A 25,774-nucleotide genomic window follows, 5' to 3' on the forward strand; every position below is an offset into this window, starting at 1 on the left:
ATGTTGCAAAAATCATCTTTGTACTTATCTTAACAAGTCCTGCCAGCATATCCATAGAGAAAATCTTAAGCATTGGGGATTGGATTACAGGGTGTATGTGTTTTACATGTTGGTAGAAATCGCCAAATCATCATCCAGAACGGTTACACCAAATACCATTACAACAAAAGTGTTTGAGAGTGCTTGTTTCCTAAAATTCCACAAGCATTAGTTATCAGGCTTTTTAGGTGTTGCCAATCAAATAAATTAAAATTGTTATCTTGTTCTGATTTGCATTTACTTTATTATGAATGAATTTGAGATAGTTTTGAAATGTTCATTGGCTGTTTGTAGTTTTTCCTTGAAACTGTTCATGCATTCACTGTATTTTTTTCCTCCTAGGCTGTTCATCTTTTTTAATAACTGTCACTAGAATTTGTGTGAATAGATAACATTTATTGAGCAAGGAATTACATTGCTTGGATAATTTATTCAACTAATTACCTAATAATGAACAGTTAGAATGTTTAGAATATCACACTACAGTTTCAAGCTTCATGTACTTGCATCTTTATGCTCTGAATAAAATATGTCTTTAAGTTAGATTTCCAGAAGTAGAATTGCTGGTTTAAAGCCCAATTCCTTGTCAAAACATTCAAAATAGCATTGTTTGATGGGGGAATAGTCCAAGTTAGGAAGTGGGAGCAAAGAAAGAGGCACTAAATAGGAGATCCTGATTGCAAGGCTAATCTGCTCTAAATTAGAATTGAACTAAAAGGCTAATTGGTGATGTTATCATCCTAGCTGCTTTCATCAATAAGTTTCTTAAAATCCTGAATCTCCTTTGCTATTTGGTGCCTCCTGGGCGTCTGCAAATTCTCTGGAAGGAAAAAAAGAAAAAATGTCATTTTCAAGTGAAATAATAGTATTAAAACATAATCATACGCACATTTTGAATCATTGTATGGCCATGCAGTTTTAATGTTGGCTTTGCATTTCTGTTTACAATTATCTGGGTGGTGCACATGGTTTAAAGGAACATTTGGCATTAAGGTAATTTATGAATTTAAATTGATTGGAGGAAAGTAGTGGGAGACTTGAATAAGCTTACCTATAGGACTGGTTCAGTTTAAGAACCTGAGTTCAAGCTGAGTTCAAGAGAAGCTGTGCACAAAGCAATCCATTAAATTAGGATAATTTAGGAAGTGATTTGGGGGAGGATGAATTGCATAAATCTTGTCTTTGTACCTAATAACTGTTTCATTAGCAGGTAGTATAGTAGAAAATACAGAGCAAAGAAATTTACATTTCTGATTGGAGTTATAATTGGACTAGGATACCAGTTCAGGCCAAATTGCATTAATGACCACAATGCCAACCTTAGTTTTACAGGGGTTATTAGGTAACACTACGTTAAACCAGGCTTTCCAGGATTACTTGGGCAGTATGAGGTCTGCCTTGATATCTGCAAAGTTAAGAAGTGAAGTTATTCTCACCACTTTGTACAATATTATTACCTGAACAGACGTTTTGTGCATTCGTATTTTTGACAGACAAAATCAAATAGGCAAAAATTGGTTTGCTCTCATTTTTTGTTCTAATATGCATTTATTATGATTATATATATATACACACATATAATGTTAATAATGTTAATCTATTTTCTTTTTTTTTTTTTTTTACCAGCGTTACTTTTTTTTTTAATGTTTATTTTTGAGAGAGAGAGAGAGATTGAAAGAGAGAACATGATTAGGCAAGGGGCAGAGAGAGAGGGAGATACAGAATCCGAAGCAGGCTCCAGGTTTTGAGCTGTCAGTGCAGAGCCTGATGTGGGGCTCCAGCTCACAAATGAGAGATCATGACCTGAGCCGAAGTCCGACGCTTAACTGAGTCACTCAGGCACCCCTCCTTTTGAAAACAATCCAAGATAACAAAACCCTTTCTTTTGAAAACAATCCTTGAAAACACCCTTTCTTTTGAAAACAATCCAAGATAAAAATCTGCCATTTAAATTTTCTATTGTCTTTGTTACCTCCACAAGTATATTCAGTTTTACATACTTACAACGTTATAGCTAGCGTTTTGAATTTTACATTTCATTTAACATATACCATAATTATTTTCCCATTTTGTTTGTCTGTTTTTATTCTTAATGTTTATTTATTTTTGAGAGAGAGACGACAGAGTGCAAGCAGGGGAGGGTCAGAGAGAGCGGGAGACACAGAATCCAAAGCAGGCTCCAGGCTCTGAGCTGTCAGCACAGAGCCTGACGCAGGGCTCAAACATGAATGGGGAGTTTGTGACCTGAGCCAAAGTCAGATGCTTAACCGACTGAGCCACCCAGGCACCCCAATCTGTTTTTATTCTGATTTTCTGTTGCGTCATGCATTTTCCCTTGACCACCATCATGTAACCAATGTTTGCGTAGGTATGTGAGTCCACACATTTTTCTCCATAACTATGTAAGCATTTACAAAGATATAGATACATGCATACACATATAAATAAATATATAAAATATATATTAAAAGATTGTTAATTGTCATTTACTTTTACAGAAGTATGGTCATAAATTATATCTATTTCTCAGTTACATCCTTTCTTGTTTAATTCATTAGGACAGCCGGACAGATCAACTTGATTTTTTTTTTTAACATGAAATTTATTGTCAAATTGGTTTCCATACAACACCCAGTGCTCATCCCAACAGGTGCCCTCCTCCATGCCCATCACCCACTTTCCCCTCCCGCCTACCCACCACCAACCCTTAGTTTATTCTCAGTTTTTAAGAGTCTCTGATGGTTTGCCTCCCTCCCTCTCTCTCTTTTTTTTCTTCCCTTCCCCTCTCCCATGGTCTTCTGTTAAGTTTCTCAGGATCCACATAAGAGTGAAAACATATGGTATCTGTCTTTCTCTGTATGACTTATTTCACTTAGCATCACACTCTCCAGTTCCATCCACGTTGCTACAAAAGGCCATATTTTATTCTTTCTCATTGCCAAGTAGTATTCCATTGTATATATAAACCACAATTTCTTTATCCATTCATCAGCTGATGGACATTTAGGCTCTTTCCATAATTTGGCTATTGTTGAGAGTGCTGCTATAAACATTGGGGTACAAGTGCCCTATGCATCAGCACTCCTGTATCCTTTGGGTAAATTCCTAGCAATGCTATTGCTGGGTCATAGGGTAGGTCTATTTTTAATTTTTTGAGGAACCTCCACACTGTTTTCCAGAGTGGCTGCACCAGTTTGCATTCCCACCAACAGTGCAAGAGCATTCCTGTTTCTCCATATCCTCTCCAGCATCTATAGTCTCCTGATTTTAGCCACTCTGACTGGTGTGAGGTGGTATCTCAGTGTGGTTTTGATTTGTATTTCCCTGATGAGGAGTGATGTTGAGCATCTTTTCATGTGCCTGTTGGCCATCTGGATGTCTTCTTTAGAGAAGTGTCGATTCATGTTTTCTGCCCATTTCTTCACTGGGCTATTTGTTTTTCGGGTGTGGAGTTTGGTGAGTTCTTTATGGATTTTGGATACTAGCCCTTTGTCCGATATGTTGTTTGCAAATATCTTTTCCCATTCCGTTGGTTGCCTTTTAGTTTTGCTGATTGTTTCCTTTGCAGTGCAGAAGGTTTTTTCTTCATAAGGTCCCAGTAGTTCATTTTTGCTTTTAATTCCCTTGCCTTTGGAGATGTGTCAAGTAAGAAATTGTTGCGGCTGAGGTCAGAGAGGTTTTTTTCCTGCTTTCTCCTCTAGGGTTTTGATGGTTTCCTCTCTCACATTCAGGTCTTAATCCATTTTGAGTTTATTTTTGTGAATGGTGTAAGAAAGTGGTCTAGTTTCATTCTTCTGCATGTTGCTGTCCAGTTCTCCTAGCACCATTTGTTAAAGAGACTGTCTTTTTTCCATCGTATATTCTTTCCTGCTTTGTCAAAGATTAGTTGGCCATACATTTGTGGGTCCAATTCTGGAGTCTCTATTCTATTCCATTGCTCTATGTGTCTGTTTTTGTGCCAATACCATGCTGTCTTAATTATTACAGCTTTGTAGTAGAGGCTAAAGTCTGGGATTGTGATGCCTCCCGCTTTAGTCTTCTTCTTCAATATTTCTTTGGCTATTCGGGGTCTTTTGTGGTTCCATACAAATTTTAGGATTGCTTGTTCTAGCTTCGAGAAGAATGCTGGTGTAATTTTGATTGGGATTGCATTGAATGTGTAGATTGCTTTGGGTAGTATCAACATTTTAACAATATTTATTCTTCCAATCCATGAGCATGGAATCTTTTTCCATTTCTTTGTGTCTTCTTCAATTTCCTTCATAAGCTTTCTATAGTTTTCAGCATACAGATCTTTTGCATCTTTGGTTAGGTTTATTCCTAGGTATTTTATGATTCTTGGTGCAATTGTGAATGGGATCAGCTTCTTTATTTGTCTTTCTGTTGCTTCATTATTAGTGTATAAAAATGCAACTGATTCTGTACATTAATTTTGTATCCTGTGACTTTGCTGAATTCATGTATCAGTTCTAGCAAACTTTTGGTGGAGTCTATCGGGTTTTCCATGTATAATATCATGTCATCTGGAAAAATCAACTTGATTTTTTTAATAGCAACATAGCTATATTATAGATGTACACATTATTCATCAATAGAGGGTTCCTCCATTGATGGACTTTTAAGTTTTCAAGTTTGTTTTTAAGTTTACTTATTTTTTGGGGGGGGAGGGGCAGAGAGAAGGGAGAGGGAGAATCCCAAGCAGCTCTGCACTATCAGGGCAGAGCCCGACGTGGGGCTCTATCTCATGAACCGTGAGATCATGATCTGAGCCAAAATCCAGAGTCGGAGACTCAACTGACTGAGCCACCCAGGTGCCCCAGTTCTCAAGTTTTTTGTTATTACAAACAATGCCACAATAAATATTCTTGGGGCACCTAGGTGGCTCAGTCAGCTAAGTGTCTGACTCTTGATTTTGGCTCAGGACATGATCTCACGGTTTGTGAATTCTAGCCCTGCACTGGGCTCTGCACTGACCGTGTGGAGCCTGCTCCAGATTCTCTGTCTCCCTCTTTCTCTGCCCCTCCCCTGCTCTCTCTCTCTCTCAAAAATAAAGAAACATTAAAAAATATTCTCACAGATTCATTCTTAGATTGTTAGGACTAGGATCCCTAGATCAGAGGGTATATATATTTTTTGTTTTTAATGTATAATGCCATATTACTTTAAAAAGCTGTGTGTAGACCTTATTTGGATCTTGATTCAAATAAACTATAAAATTGAGTATATTTATAAGACAACTGGAAATTTGAACACTGACTAGATAATTCATTAAATTAAGGAATGGGGGCATTTTTTAGGTGTGATAATGGTAGAGATACATACTGAAATATTTATGGATGAAATAATTTATTTCTACTAGAGGGAGAGAAGTGGACTGAAGCTGATATAATGGGAATTCATTATACCATTGTCTTCTTTTATATATGTTTGAAATTCATAATAATAAAAGCTACAAAAATTCATATTATATAATGTGTGAGAAAACCTGTTCCTTACATTTCCCTTAGCACCAGATATTATCACTTTTTTTATTTTTGTCAATCTCATGCATGAAAAAAGATATTTGTTGCTATAATTTGCATTTACCTTACTACTAGTGATGAGGAAAACAAAGGCAAGAGAAATGCAGCTTAAATTAAATCTCCTTACAGCTTGCAGCTCACTGATAGACACTTGAAACATACAGAACGTGACCTTCCTCAAGCAAGTCATGGCTGCCTTAGTGCCTTAATGTTTTTGTTTTTATTAAAGACTAAAAGTAACCTTATCTTAACAGCCAGCCCCTCAAGGTCCTGAAAGCCTTGCTTCCCAATTCCTTAGAAACTTACTTTATTTCTATCTCCCTCCCTCCACAAACCTAAAAATATATAATCATTCACTCCTCACAGCCCCAGTTGTGCAGCTCTTTCTGCCCACGGGTCCTGTCCCCGTGATTTAATAAAATCACTTTTTCACACCAAAGATGTCTCAAGAATCCTTTCTTCGCCATTTGCTCACGAACCTCATCACTAGATTATCTTGAGAAAGTGTAAAGCTTCCTTACTGGCAGCTAGCAGCCAGGCCATGATGCTCTCAAAAGAACATAAACAAACTCACTAGACTATAAGTAAGAGGTACACAAGGCCACTCTGTGACCATTTCTAGAACAAGACATAAAAACAATAAAATATCCTCTACTTCTGACTTAACTGAGTGACAGCTGCTCCTTTACCAATGACAACAGGTGCCTTGCTTTAATCCTCCTACTTCCAGATAAAAATTGTTCAGCTATCCAGCCACTAAATTGCCCCAACTTTTTGACAACCTCCAATCCATAACTGGTCCTTACTTCTTTGACTTTTCAGGGAATAATCTAGTACAAGTCCAAATAATATGAGAAACTCCTTCCGAGGTTCTCTTGCTGAGGCCTCTACAGGTTCCTCTGGAGTACTTTCTCCCTTGCTGTGGGAAGGTAAATCTAACTTTTTTATTATGGATATTGTTATGCCCAGAATTTGTGATCCCCAAAGACCACTAGGGAGCCGAGTCCGATGCAAAAGCAAAGAGCCTTTATTCGAGCTAGCTCGAGCTCAATCCCCTACCTGCACCAACGCAGCGGTGAGATACCAGGGAAAGAGAGCGAGTTTCAAAAGGACAAAGGTTTTATTGGGGCCTAGGGGCAGTTGGTGAGGTAATGGCTATGGCTTCAGCTGATTGGCTGGGGAAGGGTCCTGGGGAAGGGTCCGAGTCCTGTTAGGCAGGTGAGGGGGGGGGTTACTCAAGGGGAGGAGGTGTGGTCAAGGTGAAGGACACAGAACAAGATGGAGTCGGCTGGCGTAGGCCCGCCCTTTCAGATATTTTCCTGGAGGCCTTTGATCAGCGGGCTTTATTTAAAGCAATCTTGTCAAAGTTTATCATCCATTTGGATTTCCTCTTTTTTGGGACATTCTCCCAGTTCAGTGGGTAGTTCTGAAATTTTCCCTTTTGTTTGAGAGTCAGCCCCATTATTTACCTTCCCCATTCTTCTCTAGGAGCCATAGGTGCTACTTCTTAGAAGAGGTAAGAGATATGGATTATTATTCGAGTTGGATCACTGCGGGTTTGATGGCATTAGCAAGAGTCTTCAGGATCTTATTAATTCACCAGGAATGCTACTGGGAGCTAAGCTAAGTTGGATCTCTCCATTTGCTTCAGACTCTTCAGGTTATTTTCTTGGCCACCAGTCTAGTTTGGCTAATGTTGATGACGTGCGTGTATACCATTTATGCTCATTTCATTAGGTATTAAGGGAGAAAATTCATCTTAACTCGGAAGTCTGACATTTATATTAGGTTTTGCTTTATATATTCATAAACTCTGATGTGAGATACATAAAAATGCAATACTGTTTTTGTTAATTGTTCTTTTATTGATATGAAACACTACTACTTGTCTCTTTTAGTGCTTTCCTCTTGAATTCTACTGTTTGTTACATTAACATTGTAACATACATAACATAATCTTTTGTTTGGTGTGCTGGGAAAATATTTTGATCTTTAAACCCATGTGTTTTCATCCAGTATGTAACTCTCTATTCAGATGACTAGACTCTGAGTCATCCTCTGCCTTAAGGGAGGTTGTCCCAATAGAACCAGAATACAAAAGAGGCAAATTCTTGGCTTGCGAATTTCAAAGCTGGGGCCTAGGTGTAAGACACCCGGAGCCAGTTTCTTCCCCCTCACTCAGAGGAGAGAAGAACCAAGTCATCTTCTGTTTGGTCTATGCTATTTTCTTAGGTGTTACTTCTCTCTTTTGTGGGGTGTGTGTGTGTGTGTGTGTGTGTGTGTGTGTGTGTGTGTGTGATTTTTGATGTTAGTTTTCCTCAAGTGTTTTGTCATTCTAGGTTGAGTGTTCATCTTAATTTTTGACGTACCCTTTTAGCCTATTGTGAGTGCTGAATCTATTACATCTTTTTTTTTAATACTTATTTTTGAGAGAGAGAGAGAGAGAGACAGGCAGAGCATAAGCAGGGGAGGGGCAGCGAGAGAGGGAGACATAGAGTCCCAAGCAGGCTCTAGGCTCTGAGCTATCAGCACAGAGCCTGATGCAGGGCTCGAATTCACAAGCTGTGAGATCATGACCTGAGCCAAAGTTGGACACTTAACCTACTGAGCCACCCAGATGCCCCTGTATATCACATCTTGTTGCCAGGAAAGAATTTGGACTTGTTGCTGGATGGGATATATTCTTTAGTATCTAGAATGAGAACTGGGGACAACCGTATTATTACCATGGGCACTGCAATGCTTTGCCTCTTTTAGGTGCTTCTATTGACATTTCTTTTACTGCAGTTGCTTGACAAAAGCTGGGGAGGATTACCTTACCAGTTGCCCATGTCTTGTTCTGATTTCCCCATATCCACTGTCTCTGGGGCTGGAGAAACTTAAAGTTGCTCTCACCTTTTGCTTCAGTTTTTTTCTCTGCAGGCTACTCAGCCTAATCTGGAGCCAATGCAGAGTTAGTTAGGGGGTATAGTCCCCCCCACCCCCAACACTGCTTTTTGTCAGGGTTGGAAATGCACAGTCTGGGATGCTTCCAACCAGGGGAAGGACTAAGATGCTGAAAGAGTCAGTTTTTATAACTGAACAGCATCTCCTCTGGCCCAGTTCCATGCTTGAGCAGTTCCAGTATCTGGATCCCCTGGGTATTCTGGAGGGTTCTTGGATTTTGTTCCAAATCCCTTCTCCAGCTCCCTGGGGGCTGAGGGAGTCTACCCAGTGCTTCAAGTGTGCAGAATGTGCCTTATTTTGATAAGATATATTTTCCTGGGGGAAGATCAGGACTGGACACATGCTGCTTTGTCCCTGACTGTTTCAGGTGGATTTCTGCAACTGGTAGGCAGATATGACTTCCAACTAAGTTGGTGCCCACCTGTGTCCATTGCTTTTCTCTTTAGGAGACCCTTGCTTTTTGGTTAATGGGAGCTGCTGCTGACACTTGGGCAGCTTTTTGTTTGGGAAGTTAGAAATGGTAAACAGGCAAGATGGGTAACTGTAGGCCTTTCCCCAGGGCCAGGTATTAGCATTGCAAATATGGCTCTTCAGTTCTAGTTAGTAAGGTGATGCCCAGGGAGAGAAGGAATTGTGCCAACTAAAGAAAGATTCTTTCTTATTTATGATTTTCCCCACCAGCAGGAGGTTTTCAAAGCACTGCATCTGTTTTAGAAGGCTCTGTGCTAATTATCATTATAATAATTATTATAATCATAATGTGAATTTAAATTTCATTCATAATCTCAGGTGTGCATAAAATGTAATTTTATTTATTTTTAGTACCTCTTCAATTTCTGACTCTGCATCCTCATTCTGCATAATGGAAGACAACTCCTTGCCAACTGAGGTTGGACCCCAGTAATCTTGGTCAGCCTCTGCTAACAAACTTGGACATTGTCCAACTCCCCCAGATTCAGTGATGGCCTTTACTGGAGCCTGCTTCAAACTTTGCTCATTGCCCTATAAAAGAATTTTGAACATCTGTGTAACTCCTTGCTCAATTTTTAATTGACATTTAAACTTTTCATCATAAATTTAAATCGTTATAAAAGATTTATTAGCATACTGCATATATTGATATTTAAAAATCGAACTATTATCCCATACTTTTAAATATATATAAATACTATAACAATTTAATTTAATTTAATTAAAAATACCTTAGGGGCACCTGGGTGGCTCAGTCCATTAAGTGTCCAACTCTTGGTTTTGGCTCAGGTCATGGTCTCATGGTCATGAGATGGAACACCAAGTCAGGCTCTGCTCTGGTCATGGAACGTGCTTAAGGTTTTCTCTCTCTTTCCCTCTGACCCTCTCCCTTGCTCATGTGTATGCTCGTGCTCCCTCTCTCTCTCAAAAAAAAAAAAAGTTAAAAAAAAATACCTTAATATTTTGGAGTGCTTGGATGGCTCAGCCAGTTGAACATCTAGCTTCGGTTCAGGTCATGCTCTCTCGGTTCATGGGTTTGAGCCTCGCCATCCGGCTCTGTGCTGACAGCTCAGAGCCTGGAGCCTGCTTCAGATTCTCTGCCTTCACCTTTCTCTGCCCCTCCCCTGCTTACATTCTCTCTCTCTCTCTCTCTCAAAAATAAATAAAACATTAAAAAAATTTTTTTAATACCTTAATATTTTAAGAGGAGGAACCAGGTAAAGATGCCTGCTTTCACCACTTTTGTTAAGCATTATACTTGAGGTCCTATCCAGAGTAATAAAGCAAGGCAAAGAAAAATAAAAAGGTTGCAGATTGGAAATAAAGAAGTAAAACTGCCTTGAGACGGGCTTTCAGGTGGCCCTGGTCGGGGAAGAGGAGTTGCATATATCGCTTCAGCTGGCATTTTGTGAGATGGCTGCTGATATTTCTGAATCCAGTGGGCATGATTGCAAAGGAGAGCCGAGGGGGAATACCAAGTTACATGAAGACTACCCACTTTGAGTCCTCTACTGTGGAGTCTGTTCATTACTAACAGAGTACTGTGAATATATGCCTGATGTCGCTAAATGTCGACAGTGGTTAGAGAAGAATTTTCCAAGTGAGTTTGCAAAACTTACTGTAGAAAATTCGCCCAAACAAGAAGCTGGAGGTAGTGAGGGTCAAGGCACAGCAGGGGAAGAAGAAAAGAAGAAAAGCAGAAGAGAGGTGGAAGGGGTCAAATAGAGCAAAAAAAGAAGACTGTACCACAAAAGGTTATGATAGCCAAAATTCCCAGAGCAAAGAAGAAATATGTAACAAGAGTATGTGGCCTTGCAACTGTGAAATTGATCTAAAAGAAGCACAAAGATTTTTTGCTCAAAAAGTCTCCTGTGGTGCCTCAGTAACAGGAGAGGATGAAATCATCATTCAGGGAGACTTTACAGATGACATAATTGATGTCATTCAGGAAAAATGGCCAGAGGTGGATGATGATAGCATCAAAGATGTTGGAGAAGTAAAGAAGTGATTTTGAAAATTTCTTTCTAGGGGCGCCTGGGTGGCTCAGTCGGTTAAGCGTCTGACTTCGGCTCAGGTCATGATCTCACGGTCTGTGAGTTCGAGCCCCACGTCGGGCTCTGTGCTGACAGCTCAGAGCCTGGAGCCTGCTTCGGATTCTGTGTCTCCCTCTCTCTCTGCCCCTCCCCTGTTCATGCTCTGTCTCTCTCTGTCTCAAAAATAAATAAACATTTTAAAAAAACTAAAAAAAAAAAAAGAAAATTTCTATTTAATGATTTGTTTTTTTTTTTTTTTTTTTTTTTTTTTTCTATTTAATGATTTGAACTGAGAGTTGATATGGCCAAAGGGAGAGAGGCCTTTTAAAAAAATGTATATTTATCCTACAGTAAAACTGTAGACTACCCTCACCCTTGGCATTTTCACCGTTCTGTTCTGTATCTGTTCTGTACCTGTTTTTTTTTTTTTTTAATTGCCAAAGTCTAATAAACAGGGGAGACTGTCATGCTTATGCATGAAATAGAATTTAGTCAAATAAAAATTTTTGGTCATTTGGTACTGACTTTTCTCTTTCTCTTTTTAACTTTTTATTTTTGAAAAACATTCGATTTTTTTTGTGCAAAGCCTTTCTGTTTACTACCTTAAAATAATCATGATTTAATGAGTTAATTTTCTTAAAAATAGTCATGATTTAATTAAATCATGATTTAAAGCTGAGTAATGTTTTAAAGAATTTGAATTTTGGCTTTCATCACCATTAATGATTATCTCCTTGCTTCTTTGGTGTGATAGTTTTGAGATGCTTGGGCATCTAATAGATTTGTGGTTGAATTTGCCTCATTGTTACCAAACAAGTCCACTTGGTGGTCACATTAACTTAACGTTGGTAGGAGTTGTTCAGTTCTGGAGATTATTTGGTAAAGTATACTAAAGCCTTAAAACCATCTGTAGTCTAACCCAGTAAGCCACTTAGTTGACATTATCCTAAAGATAGAATCATTCTTGCTTAGAACTGTGGGTGAGGGTGTTCATCACAATGTTACTTATAAAGACATTGCAACTGATATAAATGAACAATTGGGAAATGGTTAGAGAATGATGGTGTACCATATGGTAGAATTTTCATATATTTTTAAATATTTTCCAAGGGTATTTTGGAAACATGTTTGATGATGTTAAGTAGGGGGTCGGATCCCAAATCTGTTTTATGCATTATTATCACCATTGTTTTGAGTGAAAGGCCATTCAAAGATGCTGCAAGTTCTTGTTCTAGCTATAAATTCTGAGAGTAAAATTCTACCCAATTGAAAAGAATATACACCCATGCTGTCTCTATATATATAGGTAGTCTGGGAAATAACAATTGAAATGAGTCTTTCTCAAGAGAAACAGTGACAATGAATTTTAATGAATGCACTAAATGAATTTAAACTTTGTTTTTATAAGGGTCTTAAATCAGGTGCTACAAATAGAAAAGAAGACTCCTGGTATTTTAAATTGCTATAGACACCTTTAAGAAACTTAGAACCCATTGTTTATTGCCCTGCAAATTACAACCTTGAATGAATGAGTGGTTTTTTTAAATAATTAAAATCTTAGAAAAAATGTGTAATAAAGATGCAAATTAAGAAAATGAAATTCTGCATTAACTGTGAATTTTACTAAATATGAGTATCTGATGAAGCAAATTTATCCATCAAGACCATTTGGTATGTGTTGTATATGTATTCTGTTAGTGTTGGAAGATGTCTATGTGCCTGTATCAACCATGTGACTTCATGTAAAGATTCTGAATGTTCACAGTTCTTGGCAAATGCAGTTTTAATCCACATAAAGCCAGTAGTGGATGTTACTGCAGGATAGGGTAATGGAGGGTTAAAATTGTCCTAGTGTAAACAAACAAGCAAAAAAAAAGAAGTAAAACTGTCTTAATTCACAAATGAAGACCACTCAAGTGAAAATAGGCTATTTATTCAGAATTTGTTATAGCAGGTAGCCACAAACACTTGGCTTTGGGAGAGACTAAGAGTCAGGCAGGGGCCAGGAAAGTTTTCTAATGAAAAAAAGGGAAAGCTTTCAGCATGCACTGATTGAAGGCTCTTGGCATGGGGAAGCTAGAGATGGGTTAACTAGAAGTCGGCATCTTATGTGATGGTTTGGGGAGCATATTTATCTTTTTCTCTTTGGCCTTGAGTTAGAAGCAAGATAAAAGAAATAGGGAAGTGGGCTGTCACCGATCGAGTTCTGACCATTCTGGGTTGATTGCTTCAGAGGTTGTAATTTGGCTTCCTAGAGTGGTTGCTGCAGGGGTTGTGGGTCAGAGTTCTGTTGTTATACATGGTCTGGCTTTTTTTTTTTTTTTTTTTAATTTTTTTTTTCAACGTTTTTTATTTATTTTTGGGACAGAGAGAGACAGAGCATGAATGGGGGAGGGGCAGAGAGAGAGGGAGACACAGAATCGGAAACAGGCTCCAGGCTCCGAGCCATCAGCCCAGAGCCCGACGCAGGGCTCGAACTCACGGACCGCGAGATCGTGACCTGGCTGAAGTCGGACACTTAACCGACTGCGCCACCCAGGCGCCCCAACATGGTCTGGCTTTTGTCTGTTTGTATATCCACTCATTCAGACAACATGAACATATATGTAGAAAATCCAGAGGAATCTACAAAAACACTTTAATAAGTGAGTTTAGCAAGGTCTCATGATATAAGGTCATTACATAAAAATTAATTCTATGGAAATAATTAATTCATAGAAATAGAAGCAGATTAGTAGTTGCCAGGGGCTGGGAGGGTGGAAATGGGGTGGAATAAGTATGGAGTTTCTTTTTTTTTTTTATGTAGGCTCCATGACCAGTGCAAAACTCAACATGGGCTTGAACTCAAAACCCCAATATCAAGACCTGAGCTGAGATCAAGAGTCAGATGCTTAACTGACTGAGCTACCCAGGCACCCTGAGTATAGAGCTTCTTTTTGGAGTGATGTAGATGTTATGGAATTAGATAGTGATAATGACTGCACCACCTTGTGAATATACTAAAACCACTGAACTATATTCTTTAAAAGGGTGAATATTATGGTCTATTATGGTATGTGAATATTATGGTATGTGAATTATATTTCAATAAAAAGCTTTAATTGTATTTATATATAGTAGCAATAAGCAATTGAAATTGAAAATGTAAATAAATCACGTATAGTAGCATCAATAGATATGAAATGCTAAGGGATAAATTCAACTAAATATGTGCAAGACCTGTACACTGAAAACTTTAAACAGTGTAAAATTTCAGAGAAATTAAAGAAGACGTAAATAAATGGAGAAATAAACTATATTCATGAATTCAAAGATTCAGTATTATTATGATTTCAGTTCTCTGCAAATTGATTTATATAGAGTCAATGCAGCCCTAATCCTGGCAGGCTTTGTTTTGTAGACTAACTAGCTGATTCTAATACGATTCAGAGGAGAAAAAACAGTTTTGAAGAAGAAAAGTTGGAGGACAGAGGGATCTGCATACACCCTGCCAGGTTCTACCACTTATTAGCTATATGTCCTTGATCAAGCCTTTTCACCATCCTGGCCTTGGTTTCTTGACCAGTGAAAAGGGAATAATAATAGTATCTAAGACTTATATAGGATTTCTGAGAGGATTAACTGAGATGATACATATAAAGCACTTAGGAAAGTACTTGGAACATAGTAAGCCTTCAAATGTATTGTTACTGTTGTTGTCTCTTCCTTGACCAGGCTGGGCATTCAGGGGATGTACAGGGGAGCTTCTGGAAACCCAAGCGTTCTCCCTGCCTCCTTGCCCAGATGTAGCATGCTGCCCTTTTTACTGCATGCCCCTGTCCACTGGTACAGGAGACATCTATGGGGTAATACTCTCAAATGCCACACTAGAGGTGGTACACTTGTCTTATTCTTGAGTCCCTCAAATTTCGGTCGGCATTTTGTTGCCTTCTCCCTCTGCCATAAACCTACATATAGGGAAGCTGGTGTGGAGCTTGAAGCTACTACATTGCTTCTCATTTTCTTTGTCTTCTACCCATCTCACATCTGTGGAACTTTGTAGTCTTAGGCTAGGAAGAAAAACCAGTTTCACCCTGTTTGCATGGCCTCAAAAATGATTTCTGTCTCTCACCTGTTAAACATTAGGAAGTGGTGCCTTTGTTCAACAGGGCAGTCATTAGCTCAACATGCTAATTTTTAAAAACTGAATGGAAGTTTACCTGTAGTGAAATGTGTAAATCTTAACAGTATAATTCAATGAAATTTGACAACCAACACGCCAATAAAGATACAGATTTCCACTGCCCCAGAAAGTTCCTTCTTGCCACATTATAGTCAATCCTCAACCACCTTTTCCTAATAGGATACCACGGTTCTGATTTTTATTGACATTGACGGTTTTAGCTCCTAGGTAAGGCAACTATATCAGGTCTGAGGGAGCAATAAGCCACCTAACGTTTTGAAATAACCACAACAGGGGCACCTGGGTGGCTCAGTCGGTTGAGCGTCCGACTTCAGCTCAGGTCATGATCTCACAGTCTGTGAGTTCGAGCCCACGTCGGGCTCTGTGCTGACAGCTCAGAGTCTAGAGCCTGCTTCCGATTCTGTGTCTCCCTCTGTCTCTGCCCCTCCCCTGCGCATGCTCTGCCTCTCTCTGTCTCAAAAATAAATAAAAACATTAAAAAAAAAATAAAATGAAATAACCACAACAAAACTACCACTACTATTACCGTGAGCCTTTCTTGATATTCTGTACCAGTCACTTCAAAAAGCACTTTATGTGAATTAGCTCATTTAATCCTCAGGAGAGCTCCTGTGAACCAAATCCTATTATTATCCCCATTTCTCAATGAGAAAACTGAGGCTGTGAGAGTTAAGCCTCTAGCCAGGCATCTCTCACAACTATTAAGACCTAGAGCAGAGATGAAAATTTCGAAGGAATTTCAAGGCCAATTCTCTTTATGAGGGGGACACATGTTTAGAACTTTTATACAATTCAAAACTTATCCATTTCTGAGTTAACTAATGTCACTGGACATTTGTTTTAATGCTTATTTCTAAAAATCTCTTAGCGTGATTTATACTCTTCAGCGGAGTGTACCCTTCTAAATTGTCAGCTTGGTAGATCATGATGATGGGCCTTCCTCATGAGGTTTTTATCATCTCGCAACATTTAGGGGGCACCTTTCATAGCTCTGTAATCAGAATTATTACCTAACAAAATATTACCTAACAAAGTATTTAAAGGACAGTGTTATGATATTACACTAGAGGTGACATTACATTAAAATAACAAGTGAGGGGCGCCTGGGTGGCTCAGTTGGTTAAACGTCCGATTTCGGCTCAGGTCACGATCTCGCAGTCCGTGAGTTCGAGCCCCGCATCGGGCTCTGGGCTGATGGTCAGAGCCTGGAGCCTGCTTCTGATTCTGTGTCTCCCTCTCTCTCTGCCCCTCCCCCGTTCATGCTCTGTCTCTCTCTGTCTCAAAAATAAATAAAACGTTAAAAAAAAAAAATAACAAGTGAATGTAAAGTGGACACATGAAAAATCTAACTTGGAGAAATTTCCCGAAGCATACAAAAGCTATAGTTTTTCTTTTTGCCAGCTGAAGGATGCCCAATGTGGCAACTACATAAGTACAGTATACAATTCACCTGGGCTGCTGGTTTTGCAATTATGAAATTCTTGGCAGATTTTTCAAATTGGGGGTGGTGTGGGGATTGCATTGCTTCTATTTTCTGCTTATAGCGAGACTTCATTAATATTTTAACTATGGCACTATTTCAAATGTGTGTCATTTTTTAAAAAGTTTGTTTATTTTGAGAGAGAGCGCATGTGAGCGGAGGAGGGGCAGAGAGAGAAAGGGAGAGAGAGAATCCCAGGCAGGCTCTGTGCACTCAGCACAGAGCCTGATGCTGGGCTCAATCCCGTGACCCTGGGATCATGACCTGAACTGAAATCAAGAGTCGGTTGCTTAATGGACTGAGCCACCCAGGCTCCCCAAAACTCACTCTTTAAAATTTTTTTCTTTTTAAACTGAGAATAAACTGAGGGTTGATGGGGGGTGGGAGGGAGGGGAAAGTGGGTGATGGGCATTGAGGAGGGCACCTGTTGGGATGAGCACTGGGTGTTGTACGGAAACCGATTTGACAATAAATTTCATATTAAAAATTTTTTTTCTTTTTAAATGTTTATTTTTGAGAGAGAGAGAGAGAGAGAGAGAGAGAGAGAGAGATTGAGAGAATGCGAGTGGGAGAAGGGTAGAGAGCAAGGGAGACACAGAATCTGAAGCAGGCTCCAGGCTCCGAGTTGTCAGCACAGAGCCCAATGCGGGGCTTGAACTCAGGAACTGTGAGATCGTGACCTGAGCCGAAGTCAGATGCTTTACTGATTGAGCCACCCAGGTGCCCCAGAAAGTCACTCTTTTAAAGTGTACAATTTAGCATTCTTATATTCTTTATAGAGCAGTGCTCCATCACTACTATCTCCCAGAATTTTTTTCATCACCCCAAAAGAAATTCTGTACCTGTTAGTAATCATGCCCCATTTCCTTTTTTTCAGTCCTTACTGACTGCTAATTTATTTTGTGTCTCTGTGGATTGGTCTATTGTGGACATTTCATATAAGTAGAACTACACAATATGTGACCTTTTGTGTCTGGCTTTTGTCAGTTAGCATTATGTTTTCAGGGTTCATCCACATTGTAACATGTATCAGTACTTTGCTCCTTTTTATGACTAAATAATATTCCATTATATTGATATAGCACATTTTGTTTTTCTGTTCCTCAATGATAGACATTTGGGTTGCTTCTATTCTATTTCTTCTTGAGTCGATTTTGGTAGTTTTTCCATTTTGTTTCATCTAGGTTACCTAATTTGTTGACATACGTAGTATTTCCTTATAATTCATTTTATTTCTGTGAGGTCAGTAATGATGTCCCCTCTTTAGTAATTTGAGTTTTCTTTCTCTCTTTTTCTTGGTCAGGTAGCTTTACTTGTCAATTTTATTTGTCTTTGCAAAGAACCAACTTTCAGTCTCATTGATTTGCTCTATTGTTTTCTATTCTCTATTTCATTTATTTTTTGCTCTAATTATTATTTATTTCCTTCTGCTTGCCTTAGGTTTAGTTTGCTCTTCTTTTTCTAGTATTTTAAGGTAGAAAGTTAGTTGAGGTTTTTCTTATTTTTAAATATATATATTTATAGCTATATAAATTTCCCTGTAAGCAATGCCTTAGAGGGAATGTATGGCATAGATTTTGGCATGTTGTGTTTTAATGTTCATTTATAGCTAAGTACTTTCTAATTTCCCTTGTGACTTCTTCTTTGACCCATTGAGGTTTTTTTTTTTTAAGGAGTGTGTTGTTTAATTTTCACTTACTTGTGAATCCCAATTTTTCCCCTGTATTTCTAATTTTATTCCATTGTAGTCAGAGAACATACTTTTAAATTTGTTCAGACTTGTTTTATGGCCCAACATATTTTTTTTAATCCTGGGTAATATACCATGTGCACTTGAGAAGATTATGTAATCCACTGTTATTGGATGAATGTTCTCTATGGATACCTGTTAGATATATTAGCTTATACTGTTGTTCAAGTCTTCTATTTCTCTGTTGATCTTCTATCTAGATGTTCTATTATTCAAAGTGGAGTATCAAAGTCTCCAACTATACATTCAATTGTCTGTTTATCTCTTCAGTTCTTTCAGTTTTTACATTATGTATTTGGCCAATAATCCTCTTTTGTTTTAAATGAACTTACCTGTACTGTAAATTTGTGGTAATGAACAGACTGATGTTATTTTGAGGTTATGTTGTTCTTACTTTTTGATAGTCATCAATCCTTTCTTCAACAAAATGATGAGAATAGTAAGTGGTGACAGTATATTTATATTAAGTGTCCTCAACTTGGCAAAATGAAAGTTGACATCCCTATGCCTGTACTCTTCCTTTTTTTACTTTGTTTTAAAATTTACAGTAGAGTAGCTTTTTTAAAATGTACAGTACTATCAGTTTTAATACATGAACAGATCCCTGAAACCACCATTGTAATCAGAATCAGAACAGTCCTATCACTTTTTTTATGGGTTGAATTATATCCTTCCCTCTGCAACCCCCACAAAGATATGTTGAAGTCCTAACTTCCAGTACTTGTGATTGTGACCTTATTTGGAGTCTTTGGAGATGTAATCAAGTTAAGATGAGGCCATTAGGATGGGCTCAAATCCAGTATAACTGGTGTCTTTTAAAAAAGAGGAAAACACCAGGATGAAGAAAGAAGCAGATATTGGAGTCATGTGAAGAAAGAAGCAGATATTGGAGTTATGCTGTCACAAGCCAAGGAATGCAAGGATGGGACTACTAGGAACTGGAAGAGATAAGTAAGGTCCTCTCCTACTGGTTTCAGAAAGGAGCATCACCATGGTAATACCTTGTTTTCAGATTTCTAACTGTGAGAGAACTGTGAGAGAATAAATTTTGGTTGCTGTAAGACAACCAATTTTGTGGTACTGTGTTGTCAGCCCTAGGAAACTACCACATGCCCCCAAACACTCCATTATGGACTTCTTTATGGAGATAACCTCCCCTGATGCCAACCTGGCCACCACTGAAGTGATATCACCAGTAGTTTGTCTTATCACATATGTCATATAAATAGAATCATGTTGTTTATAGCCTTTTGAGATGGGCTTTCAGAGAGCATACCTTTGCGATTTATCTAGGCACTATTGATACATACCGAGTTATATTCCATCGTGTGGATGTACCAGTTTATTCATTCACCTAATTGAAGGGCATTTGGATTGTTTTCAATTTGGGCAATTATGAATACAGCTGCCTAAACTTTTTTTGGAAAACATTAGTTTTCGTTTCTCTAGGGTAAATGCCCAAGAGTGCGATTGCTGGTTCATATGGTAAGAATATTTTTAGATTTATAAGAAACTGCCAAACTGTTTTCTAGATTGACTGTGTCATTTTGTATTCCCACCTGCAATGTATGATGGTTTGACTTGCTCTCCTTTGCATCATTGTCAGCACTTGGAATTATAAGTACTTTTTATTTTAGCCATTCAAATAAATGTGCAATGGTATGTATCATGGTTTTTTCCTAAGTTTATTTATTTTCTTTTGAGAGAGAGGGAGAGAGAGTGCATGTGTAAGTGGGGGAGGGGCAGAGAGAGAGAGAGAGGGGGAGAGAGAGAATCCCAAGCAGGCTCTGTGCTGTCAGTGTGGAACCCAGTGTGGGGCTTGATCTCATGAGCCCAAGATCCTGGTCTCAGTTGAAAATAAGAGTAGGATGCTTAACCGACTGAACCACCCAGGTTCCCCAACATCATGGTTTTAAATTGCTTTCCCCTTAATGGCATATGATGTTGAGTGTCTTTTCATATGCTTATTTTCTATTTGTATATCCTATTTAGTTAAGTATGTGTTCAAGTGTTTTGCCCATTTTTAAGTTGAGTTGTTTTTGTTTTGTATTGGGACTTCTTTATATATTCTGGGCATAAGTCCATTCTTTTTGAGTATGTTATTTGCAAATACTTTCTCCCATTCTGTAGCTTCTCTCTTAATTTCAAACAGTATTTTTATAAAACAAATGCTTTTAATTTTAATGAAGTCCAATTTGTCAACTTAGTCTTTTGTGAATTGTATTTTTGGAGTTAAAACCAAGAATTATTTGTCTAATCCTACCTCATGAAGATTTTCTCCTATGTTTCATTCTGGAAGTTTTATAGTTTTAGGTCTATGATCCCTTTTGATTTACTTTAGTATCAGGGGTAAGGTTTAGGTTGATGTTCTTTTTTTTTTTTTTTTTTTTTTATAATATAAATGTCCAATTGTTCTAATGCCATTTGTTGAAAGAAGTATCCTTTCATCTTTAATCGCCTTTGTGTCTTTTCAAAAATCAGCTTGCCATATTTGTGTGGGCCTATGTCTGAAAATATGCTACCAGAAAGGCCATATATTGTATGATTCTATCTGTGTGTACTCCCTTGCCAGTACCATTCTGTCTTGATTACTGTAACTGTATCATAAGTCTTAATATTGGATCATGTGGTTCTTCCAACTGTATACTTGTTTATCAAAATTATTTTGTTTTTTCCTACTTCCTATGCCCTTCCAATTAAATTTTAGAATCACTTGTTTATATCTACAAAAAAAATCCTGATGGGATTTTGATGGGAATTCTGTTAAATTTATAGGTCAGCTTGGGAGAATTGATATCTTTATTATGTTCAGTTTTACAATCCATGAATATAGTATGCCTCTCCATTTATGTAGGTTTTTAATTTATTTCATCAGCATTTTGTAGTTTTATCTTGAACATATTTTGTTAGTTTATACCTAATTATTTCATGTCAGGGAGGTTTTATAATGATATTTAAAGGAATTTTATTTTGTAATTACTCAATGCCAATATATAAAATGTAACTGATTTTATTGATTTATTTAATTTATTTTTTTTTTAAGTAATCTTTACATCCAACATGGGGTTCGAAATCACAACCCGGAGATCAAGAGTCACATGCTCACCAACTGAGCCAGCCATGCACCCCAAGATATAACTGATTTTATTGTGTTTACTAGATATTTACATGCAAAATAATGGATTTGGACCCCTATCTCATATCACACACAAAAATTAACTCAAAATGGATCAAAGACCTAAATAGGATAGCTAGAACTTTTCTTAGAAGAAAGTATCTTCATGACCTTGGGTTAGTTTTTTTTAGGCATGACACTAAATTCACAAGCAACTAAAGAAAACAAGATATGTTGGACTTTATTTATATCTGATAAGGGCATAATATCTAGAAAAACCAATTGCAGCATCTTTTGTGCTTCAGTGGACACAAATAAGAAAGTGAAATGAAAACCCATAGAATGGGAGAAAATATTTACAAATATGCAATCGAACATATGTCTCCAGAAAAATGAATGCTCATAGTAGCATTATTTATAATCGTCAAAAAGTGAATGGGGAGCCTATTTGGCTCAGTGGTTAAGTGTCTGACTCTTGATTTCGACTCAGGTCATGATCTTGTGGTTTGTGAGTTCCAGCCCCACATTAGGCTCCATGCTGGTAGTGTGGGCCCTTCTTGAAATTCTCTCTCTCTGCCCCTCCTCTGTTCTCTCTCTTTCTCAAAATAAATAAATAAACTTAAAAAAAGTGAAAATAACTCAAATGTCCATCAACTGATGATTACATAAATAAAATGTGGAATATCCATGGGATACAGTGGAATATTATTTAGCCATAAAAGGAAATAAGTACTGATACCTGCTACAACATTGATGAACCTTGAAAACATTGTCAGGAGAAGGAAGGCTGCATATTGTGTGATTCCATTTACACGAAATGTCCAGTTAAGGCAAATCCAGAGAGACATAAAGTAAATTAGTGGTTGTTGGGAGGAGGGAATGAGGAGTGACTCTGTGTAGGTAAATGGTTACTTGTTGGGGTGATTTCTGAAAGTATTCTGAAATTAGTGGTGATGGTTGTACAACTTTTTGAACATATTAAAAGCACTAAATTACATACTTTAGAAGGTGAATTTTATGTTATATGAGTTATATTTAAATAAAAGATTATGCCACTTCAAAAACATGTTTTAAGGTAAGATATATTTGACAAGACAAAGGTGAGTGTGTGCTGCTTGCTGGGATTTTCAGTGTGTTGGGGGCACAGTGTGGCTTTGCAGTCCTCTGCCTCACTTTTGGGCACATGTATTCACATGGAGGCAGCAGGAGAACAGGCTGTGAACCACAGTGATTTTGTTTTTCATTCTTTTTTTTTTTAATTTTCTTTTTTCTTTTTTAAAATTTACATCCAAATTAGTTAGCATATAGTGCAACAATGATTTCAGGAGTAGATTCCTTAATGCCCCTTACCCATTTAGCCAATCCCCCTTCCCACAACCCCTCCAGCAACCCTCAGTTTGTTCTCCATATTGATGAGTCTCTTCTGTTTTGTCCCCCTCCCTGTTTTTATATTATTTTTGTTTCCCTTCCCTTATGTTCATCTGTTTTGTCTCTTAAAGTCCTCATATGAGTGAAGTCTATGATTTTTGTCTTTCTTTGACTGACTAATTTCACTTAGCATAATACCCTCCAGTTCCATCCACGTAGTTGCAAATGGCAAGATTTCATTCTTTTTGATTGCCGAGTAATACTCCATTGTACATATATACCACATCTTCTTTATCCATTCATCCATCGATGGACATTTGGGCTATTTCCATACTTTGGCTATTGTTGATAGTGCTGCTATAAATATGGGGGTGCACGTGTCCCTTCGAAACAGCACACCTGTATCCCATGGATAAATGCCTAGTAGTGCAATTGCTGGGTCGTAGGGTAGTTCTATTTTTAGTTTTTTGAGGAACCTCATAACTGTTTTCCAGAGTGGCTGCACCAGCTTGCATTCCCACACAGTGATTTTAAAAAAAATGTTTCAATAAATAAAATATTTATTTATTTTGAGAGAGAGTGAGTGTGTGTGAGTGGAGGAGGGACAGGGAGAGAAAGGGAGAGAGAGAATCCCAAGCAGACTCCATGCTGTCAGCACAGAGCCCAGTGCAGGGCTCTATCCCACAACTGTGAGATCATGACCTGAGCCAAAACCAAGAGTTGCATACTTAACTGACTGAGCCACCCAGGCGTCCCCCACAGGATTTTGTTGACCATGTGCTCTTTGTGGTGGTACTGGTGGCAAAGGAATTCTGTTTCTGGGCCAGAGCAGTCCAGGTTCAATGGCCTCCTGGAATTCAGTGACTTCCAGCCTGTTCTGCTAAATGCTTAGGATTCTGGAGCTGTTCTGCGTGCATAGCAAGGCATGAGCGTTCCTGGCATACGGTATATGTGCTGCCATGAACCCGTCTGGCCTTGGGGTCCTTGGACAAAATGGCCTGTGTCTTCTTGCTGGACAAGGACTTGTTGGTGAGCTGTCAGGGCTCAACCCAAGCCAGAGAGAAGGGAGATGGAGAAGTGTAGTGTGCTGGTAAGGAGAGAATGGTGGTACAGAAGAGGATGGGATGAAGAAGGGAGCAGGAATGAGGAAAGGGGAGTAGAAGGGGTGAGGAGAGAGAGGGTGTAGGGATGAGGAGAGGGGAGGGGATAGAGACTGGTGGTGAGGAGAAGGATGGGGGCGAATAAGAGGGCGGGACTGAGAAGAGGTAGAGGAGTGTGTGACAAATGCAGTTAGAGTAGGGGTATATTTTCACACTTACTAGGAAACGTATAGCCAGGTCATTGCATTTATTAGTGAAAATTAGCTAAAATTTTTAAGTAAAAAATTTAAAAATTATTGAATGAAGAGGGGCGCCTGGCTGGCTCAGTTATAGAGCATGCAACTCTTGATCTCAGGGTTGTAAGTTCAAGGCCCACGTTGTGTGTGGAGCCTACTTTAAAAAAATTACTGAATAAAGAAAAGTATAGCTGATGGTGGTTAGGGCAAAAATTCTGAAGATGTGTGAATGATTAATGCCTGTGTAAAAGATAGAATAAGTGGTTTTGGGGTCAGACCTCATTACATATTTTTGCTCTTCCACTTAACAGCTTTGACACTTTGGCTGGTCTCTCTTATCTTCCATTTTCCTATTTATAAAATGGGGTTAAATATATGTCTGGGATTTATTGTAAGGACTAAAGGGGAAATTTGTAGGTGAATGTGCTGGACTCTTGTGATCCATAAATGGTAGTTCCCTTCTACTGACTAGGACCATCTTGAATGAATCTTTGAAGAAGATAGCTCTAGTCCTTTCCCTAGGATAGCAAAGTCCTAGGGACTTTGGCTGGTCCTGGGGGACCCCCTCTGGGTCCTTGGACCTGACCTGCCTATGTCAGAAACATTGAACATTTTAATATACTTTTCTATGCATGTATTTTTTTTTAATGTTTGTTTATTTTGAGAGAGAGAGCATGTGAGCAGGGGAGGGACAGAGAGAAAGATGGAGAGAGAGAATCCCAAGCAGGCTCCACACTCTGTGCAGAGACCAACGCAGAGCTTGAACCTACGAACAGTGAACCTATGAACAGTGTGAGATCTGAGCTAAAACCAAGAGTTGGATGCTTAACTAACTGAGCCACCCAGGTGCCCCTATATATGTATTTTTGATGTAGTTAGGATCATATAGTAGATATAATTTTATGTACTGCATTTTTTAAGTTAACAACACACTATAAATATTTTCTACTTTAATCTTAATCATAATCCTGATATTGATAAATAGACAGCTGAAGAAATAATAGCTTGAAGAAAAATCATATATTATTTCGATGAATGAGAGAAATAAAATATCGGTTAAAAAAATGAACCGATCTATTTGCAAGGCAGTGTGATTTAGTGGAAAGAATTAAATTGTTCGGGGCAGATGGAACTTATTTCAGAGTGCTGACTCCACTAGAAAGCATGACTTTAGTTTAGTCGCCTATTTATAGTGAGGTTGAAATTAATGTTTTACCAAACACTAATTAAAGAAGGCCTGAATAAATATGGAAACATATTGCGTTCATGCTGGAAGACTCAATATTGTTAATTCTCCCTAACTTGACCTAAAGAACTAAAGCAATCTCAACATCCCAGAAAGCTTCTGTAGAGTGAATATGCTCCCCACTCCCCCACAATTCATATGTTGAAACCTAATCCTCAGTGTGATAGTATTTGGCAGTGAGGCCTTTGGGAAGTGATTAGGTCATTAGTGTGGAGCTCTCATGAATGGGATTGGTGCCCTTACAAAAGAGACTCCAGAGGGCTCCCTTGCCTCTTCTGCCATGTG

The 25,774-nt window shown here is 38.3% G+C and overlaps 1 long non-coding RNA gene and 1 pseudogene across 1 annotated transcript in view; both read left to right on the forward strand.

Annotated features, from left to right (window-relative positions):
• The window catches only part of LOC122240316, a 41,896-nt gene that overhangs the window by 12,083 nt on the left and 4,039 nt on the right, over positions 1-25,774 (forward strand). The window lies entirely within an intron of this gene.
• On the forward strand, positions 10,379-10,986 carry LOC102960733 (annotated as a pseudogene).

This window comes from Panthera tigris, chromosome A1 (assembly GCF_018350195.1).
Source record: "Panthera tigris isolate Pti1 chromosome A1, P.tigris_Pti1_mat1.1, whole genome shotgun sequence".
Classification (NCBI taxonomy): Eukaryota; Metazoa; Chordata; class Mammalia; order Carnivora; family Felidae; genus Panthera; species Panthera tigris.